At 43.5% G+C, this 7,798-nt stretch overlaps 1 long non-coding RNA gene across 1 annotated transcript; it reads left to right on the forward strand.

Annotated features, from left to right (window-relative positions):
• The first annotated feature begins 6,995 nt into the window (after positions 1-6,995).
• Positions 6,996-7,592, forward strand: LOC121878914. Its single transcript, XR_006091258.1, has 2 exons — positions 6,996-7,126; positions 7,303-7,592. It is a non-coding gene; the product is annotated as an uncharacterized LOC121878914 (long non-coding RNA).
• The last annotated feature ends 206 nt before the right edge of the window (positions 7,593-7,798 follow it).

Genomic DNA, 7,798 nt, shown 5'->3' on the forward strand with positions numbered 1-7,798 from the left:
CTCGTATGTCAATACACGTATATCACTTCTTAAAGGGACAACTTGTTAAACACCTCTTGATACAACTATTTATTACTTCACTCAATGACATGGACACATTAATATCACTATTATATCGGGGTACTAACACATCATGCTTTACGTTACTTGACACTGACTCTCGGACACACCTGAATGAATACACTTCCCACAGTAGGTAACTCACCCTAGGACGTTCTGACAAGACTCACGTGTACCCTGACGTAGGCCCAGTGAATGCTTGGCTGGGCTGCCTCCATCACAGGGAGAGTCTGCTTAGCTGACGATGCCGTGGTCTAGTCGGGAGGTCTCCCTCCCGACCTGGGGAGGGGACGTGCGTGACTCTGCTTAGTGAACCGAGTGACGACCCGAACGGGAGAGAGATGACAGCAACCAGAATGATAATGATAATGGAATAGGAATGCCGAATGGAATCTCGAATATCGAATCTCGAATGCCGAATATGGAATGCCCGTGGACGGGACTGTAGGGCCTTTATATGGGGTCGGCCCAGCCGGCTTCTGACCTCTAACAATTAACACTAAACTGGTTTGATCTGGATAATTGTGTGCAGGTGTGGTCCTGGCCAGGTGTCTTGGCTAGGTGCGGTTGTAGGTCACCGGCTCACGTCATTAGCGGGCGAAGTCAAGTCCCTAGGGTCGACCTGAGGTGTGTCAACCTGGAATGCGGTGGTACCACGAGATCTGTGGTGTACTTGCTGTTATATGTGACATAATTCTGGGCTGTAAGGTTTGGTCTGACAATCACTCATTACACCTCCCGCCAAGACCAAGGCTTCATCACAGAGACTGATGTCACATATAGACAGCAACATCACGTGTGGTATCAAAGATAATCCCTGGGGCGCTAACATAGTCTCACATTTACAACCAACAATCTCATAGGTGTATGTTTTTCTACTGGCGCTAGTTTGATCTGACAAAGCTCACTATACCTCCCGCCAAGATCAAAGCTTCTATGCCAGGAGAAAAAGGAAACATAGCAAGTGAACATAGAATGAAAAAATCCTTCATATGTAGCATAGTGTCCGAGGCAACCTTGCAAATCACATTCTACAAACAATAACAGGTGTTACATTTCCATGTCAAAATAATAATTCATCTCAGTCAGTAATATAGCTACAACATCGTGTTTCATAGTCCAAGACATTGATCAAATGAACTCATAGAAAAAGTGAGACTAAAAAAAAACATTCTTTGTAGTAAACATCAACAAAAATCAGAGAAAATACTTCAAAATACAAAAAATGTTCCTACTTCACATATTAGGGTATTGATATCTTTTTATTATACATCAACAACATCAGTACATTAGTTGGGTCCAGCATAGCTCACGTCTTCCATCCAGCTGGTATCTGAAAAATAGGGGATGGCGGCAGCTCAGCAGCTGTAGTCGGTTGGTCCTTCATCATCGGCTTTCTTGTGATGTCAGGACAGCACATCTTCTGTCTTCTTTCTTCACATAGCACATCTTCTGTCTTCTGTCTCCTTTCTTCACATACCGCACCTTGTAGGTCGTTTCTCCACACCTTCTGACTTCTTCTCACTTCCTCCTGGTTTCTATACTCTTCCAGACGAGTTTTCTGTCCCATCTGCGTTCTTCCTCTATACATCTTCATTTTCATATTCCAGATGAATTTTTCTGCTCCATCTGAGTTTCTTTATACATCTTCGTTTTCCGTCATATTCCAGATGAATTTTTCTGCTCCATCTGAGTTTCTTTATACATCTTCGTTTTCCGTCATATTCCAGATGAATTTTTCTGCTTCATCTGCATTTCTTCTCTGCAACATCATCATTTTCAACATATTCCAGACGATTTTCTGTTCATCTGCCGTCGGCCCTCTCCGGCCGGGATGAGCCGGTCCACTGTTTGGGCTGTCGTCTCCTCAGATGACTGTAAGGCAGGTTCCGCGGACCAGGGCTCGCCCTCCGTACGTGAGTGTCGGCGAGACCAAAGACCGTCCTGTCTTACACCTTCCACAGTGGTGAATCCCTCCCTGGCTGGGCTCACCAGGGTTCGTTGTGTGGCGATCCATTCCACACTCCTTACTTCCTAAAGTAGAAAAATATAAAATCTTCTTAATCCTAGACCAAGGGAGGACTTGAAAGAAGTGACGTGGTGTGTGGTGGGTTTCGTGCTGCCTTCATCAAGCTGCATTCATCACGCTGCTTTCATCATGCTGGTTCTTCTCTGCTCGTATGTACTGTGGTTGACGTCCGGCTGGCCATGGGTGGTACTGTGTGTGACATTTGACAGAGAAACAATCCTAAAGGGGTGATGGATTAGTTGGAAGTGCATTCGCCAAAAAAAAGGTTTACTTTATATGTTAGGTCAATGTTTGGCAACTATCATTTCCGTCACGACAATGTTCTCATCAGGCTGGGTCGGGGAGTGAAGCTCTGCGCACTACACTGAATATCATTTATCACTGCGCGTCAAAGAGTACATCACAAATCATAATAGCATAAAAATACACTGAGTGAAGCTCTGCATTCATCGCAATATTACTTTATATTAACCATCATCAACAACACACAGCTTACGGGACAAAAGACGGGGGATTAGTGTGGTCAAGCGAGGCGGGGCAGGTCAGAAGGACGTGAGGTCACCCGAGCGGGGTGGGGCGAGGCAGGGCGGCGCGGGGCGAGGCGAGGCTGGCCAGGCCCAGCCAGGCTGGTGCGTTGCGGGTGAGGTGGGGAGGAGCCGAGGCGTGGTTGATCGGGCCAAACCGAGGCTTCGCGGGACGGGGAGGGGCACGGACCGGAGGGGCGGGGCAGGGATGGGAGGAAGGGTAAGGAGGGTGAGGTAAGGATTAGGACAGGGAGGAGGATGTAGGTTAAAAGACATGTTAAGTTATAACAGTTAGTACAGACACCGCTTTCATCACTAAAACACAATGGCTACATTTAACACTGACCAACAATCAAACTGCACTTGGGCTACTGAGAATGTCACAGATCGCGGGTGACACTGAGAAATTACGTTAAGCACTGAACATATTTCTATCAAAAATTCGCACATACCACGACGAGAGACATTGACTTGAGCTGTAAAGATGACACACTAGGACACTTTTCACGCTACTACGCAGGAACTTCTTATTACGCACTTTTGAACTAACGAGCCAGGTGTTATGGCTAACGGGGGAAGGCATGGGTTTACGTTAAGTACACTGTTACCAATAGCAAGGGACGCGGAGCGTGGGTTAACGTCATAGTTCGCTGCCACCAATGTAATGAGACAGAATAAACAGAGAAGAGGAAGATATATATATATAGGAGAGAGTATAGAGTATAGGAATGTAAAGATAGGAAACTTGGTAGCGTGGCCTGGATGTTATTTGCACAGCGTCACTACGCTTATCTTATCTCGTATGTCAATACACGTATATTACTTCTTAAAGGGACAACTTGTTAAACACCTCTTGATACAATTATTTATTACTTCACTCAATGACATGGACACATTAATATCACTATTATATCGGGGTACTAACACATCATGCTTTACGTTACTTGACACTGACTCTCGGACACACCTGAATGAATACACTTCCCACAGTAGGTAACTCACCCTAGGACGTTCTGACAAGACTCACGTGTACCCTGACGTAGGCCCAGTGAATGCTTGGCTGGGCTGCCTCCATCACAGGGAGAGTCTGCTTAGCTGACGATGCCGTGGTCTAGTCGGGAGGTCTCCCTCCCGACCTGGGGAGGGGACGTGCGTGACTCTCCTTGGTGAACCGAGAGACGACCCGAACGGGAGAGAGATGACAGCAACCAGAATGATAATGATAATGGAATAGGAATGGAATCTCGAATATCGAATCTCGAATGCCGAATATGGAATGTCCGTGGACGGGACTGTAGGGCCTTTATATGGGGTCGGCCCAGCCGGCTTCTGACCTCTAACAATTAACACTAAACTGGTTTGATCTGGATAATTGTGTGCAGGTGTGGTCCTGGCCAGGTGTCTTGGCTAGGTGCGGTTGTAGGTCACCGGCTCACGTCATTAGCGGGCGAAGTCAAGTCCCTAGGGTCGACCTGAGGTGTGTCAACCTGGAATGCGGTGGTACCACGAGGTCTGTGGTGTACTTGCTGTTATATGTGACATAATTCTGGGCTGTAAGGTTTGGTCTGACAATCACCATTACATATGCTAGTGGTACAGCCAGGGTGTTATGTTAGTGGTACAGCCAGGGTGTTGGTGTTAGTGGTACAGCTGTGGTGTTGGTGTTAGTGGTACAGCCAGGGTAAGGCGTTAGTGGTACAGCCAGGGAGTTATGTTAGTGAAGGGCCAGCCAGGGTGTTATGTTAGTGGTACAGCCAGGGTGTTATGTTAGTGGTACAGCCAGGGTGTTATGTTAGTGGTACAGCCAGGGTGTTATGTTAGTGGTACAGCCAGGGTGTTATGTTAGTGGTACAGTCAGGGTGTTATGTTAGTGGTACAGCCAGGGTGTTATGTTAGTGGTACAGCCAGGGTGTTATGTTAGTGGTACAGCCAGGGTGTTATGTTGGGGTGGCAATGTTTGTAAGTGTTATGTTAGTGCACAGCCAGGGTGTTAAGTGTTAGAGGTACAGCCAGGGTGTTATGTTAGTGGTACAACAGGGTGTTATGTTAGTGGTACAGCCAGGGTGTTATGTTAGTGGTACAGCCAGGGTGTTATGTTAGTGGTACAGCCAGGGTGTTATGTTAGTGGTACAGCCAGGGTGTTATGTTAGTGGTACAGTCAGGGTGTTACGTTGGTGGTACAGCCAGGGTGTTATGTTATGGTACAGCCAGGGTAAGCTATGTTAGTGGTACAGCCAGGGTGTTATGTTAGTGGTACAGCCAGGGGTGTTATGTTAGTGGTACAGCTAGGGTGTTATGTTAGTGGTACAGCCAGGGTGTGTTATGTTAGTGTACAGCTAGGGTGTTATGTTAGTGGTACAGCCAGGGTGTTATGTTAGTGGTACAGCCAGGGTGTTATGTTAGTGGTAGAGCCAGGGTGTTATGTTAGTGGTAGAGCCAGGGTGTTATGTTAGTGGTAGAGCCAGGGTGTTATGTTAGTGGTACAGCCAGGGTGTTATGTTAGTGGTACAGCCAGGGTGTTATGTTAGTGGTACAGCCAGGGTGTTATGTTAGTGGTACAGCCAGGGTGTTATGTTAAGTTACAGAATTTGTGTAAAGTGATCCCCCAAAATTAGTTTTGTCCATGTTTGTTCAAACTTGCTAAGAATTATTAGTGAATTGTATTATTTTGCATACAAGCATTAATGGAATCGTATATTGATACTGTATATGGTAATAGTTGTCAAGAGAATTGAGTAGGTTTTAGCAATCATTCATGCTGTGGGCCTCCAGTCTGTTTTTTCACTAGTGAATTGTATTGTAAAAGTTTAATTAACATTAAATTCGTTTTTATTTAAGAAAAATTGAGTTTTGGGTTGAAACGAGCTGTGAAAAGTCACACCACGGAATGCAACTCTTTATTATTGGTATATTTTTAATGGCAAAGATTTGCAATTTGTAATTCGAGGCTTTAATTTTCAGTACCATTACAAAATCCTATTTTGGCGCGGAAGTAAAACGCGTTGGTGGGACGCGACCGTAAAGTTAAATTAGAAGGACGAAGTAAATGTACCGATTAATTTGAATAGTGATAAAGGGGCTAGAGGCATATAGTACAGGTGGGTTATATCTTCTGAGTGCTTTGGGTCACAAGGGTCTTGGATTTTGGATACTTTTGTCTCTGGTGTGGAGCAGCCCGTGTGTTGCCCTGCACCGTGCACGTGCCGTACACCTTTGACCCGAATGTTTTTTTAAATTGTCCCGAAAGTGATGAAATTAGCATAAAATAATTACTCTCATGAATGGTGTAAATTTTGAGAATGTTTGCAGTCATTGCCTATAATCCATTCATCATTTTATAGATTTTTTTCAAAAACTTGTGGGTATTTCTACAACCTCCAGATGAACGCAGAAAAGTAATAACTAATTGTGTAGTTTTGCCCCAATTTTTTGAGGATAATGGTATGTTTATTATTTATCCAATTATATATTGCCATTGATATATTTCGTAGGCAAATATTACAAATTGCGCGAATACGGGAAATAAACACGGCAATATAATGGAATATTGTTAAACTGGGTAATACGAGATCATTGTATCATAACCTTTGACATGTAATATTGATATAATTTTACTTAGAGTATCATAAATGGCAATAAATAATGTGTTAAAATGTGAGCACTTATAAGTAATGTAAGGAATTAATTTTCATGTTTATATTAGTGGGAGATTTGCAAAGGTTATATATTAGCATAATTGTTGAAAAAATGAAACGTCCAGTCTGTTGAACGTGACGTAGCTCTAGACATTCATTTACTGGATAGCACAAAGGAATTAGCATAAAATGTGTGAAATATGGCCCAAATTGTGAAGGTGTTTAATTTAGTTTGAAATTGGAGAAAATGGAGTAATAGTTTAGTTATAGGCTTTAATATTTGTTCTTGCGGCACAGGAAGCATTTGTGGTTTTGTTTTTTATTAATAAAATGCGAGGACCTTTATTAGTGTAAATTTTTATTCCGATTTGTTGGTACTAATTTGTTTTTAATTTATCGTGCTATGTCTGTTAAGTTGTCTGTAACACTCCATCTACCCGTGGTGATCAACCAAAGAGGCCACCACATTGGTGCCTGCACTTCGGCTACCCCTAGAGATTGGAGCGCCCGAACTCGGTCGAGTGTCCTTACTTGGAGCTGGCGGACGCTCGCCCCACAAGGAGTCACAGCTCAAGATCGAAGAAGCCTCAAGTCCTGAAAACTGTGAGGGCAAACTTTTTCGGAGTGAGAGTTGTGAATTCTTGGAACAATCTACCAGAAAATGTTGTGACGGCACCGAGTGTGAGCTCTTTCAAGACCAGACTTGACCAACATTGGAGCGGGTTCAGGTACATTCAGGAGCCGGTGCATGCCCAGTACTTGCCAACAATGTGTAACAGAGACGTGACCGATCGCCCAAGCGGCTAACAAGCCGATCAGTGGTGAAGAGGATAAAAGAAAAGTAAAAGAACATGTAGGTAATAAGAGCCAGTACAGCTGTAAGTATTGTACAGTATTGAGGAAGACTGGTTAATTTTTTACGCTTTAGATAGAATAGGTTTAATATTTGACTAGTATGTGTGTAAAATACTGGATCAAAGCAATACAGTAATTGTTTAAATAATAATGTACAGTCATAAAGTTGTCTAATATGTAATTATTTTGACTCTTCCAGGTAAAATGGGAAGAGACGTCATTCAGTTCCTACTGTCGTTGGCGACTGCGGCGTCGGCAATGCAGTGTTGCACCGGTGTGTTTTTCTATTTGTTACTCTGTTTAAAATCCCAGGTTACGTTTATGGAGATTATATATGGCAATTACTAAAGGCGTTCCCGAATTATACATTTTGGGTAAAAAAAAATGTGCCACAATGAAATGGTTGCATTGTATACTAACGATGGTGTTACTTCGTAGTTGTAAGGTTTGAGAAGTTGATTTGTCGGTCTACCTAAATGAGTCGTGATTCCCACCCCTCGAGGAAAGCGTAAAAATATTGCCAAAAAAATAAGACCTGCTCGGTTATATTGTGCTATAAAAGGTTAGAAAGAAGTTGGTATGTCACTCGGTAGAAATGAAAGCGGTATGTGTTTCCCACATAAGTGTTCTCGTATCTTACCCCACTTAACGGCCTCCCTGGACTTTACCATAAAGATTTGTGAAGTTGTTTGTGT

The sequence above is a fragment of the Homarus americanus genome, unplaced genomic scaffold, assembly GCF_018991925.1.
Source record: "Homarus americanus isolate GMGI-L3 unplaced genomic scaffold, GMGI_Hamer_2.0 scaffold37875, whole genome shotgun sequence".
Taxonomy (NCBI): Eukaryota; Metazoa; Arthropoda; class Malacostraca; order Decapoda; family Nephropidae; genus Homarus; species Homarus americanus.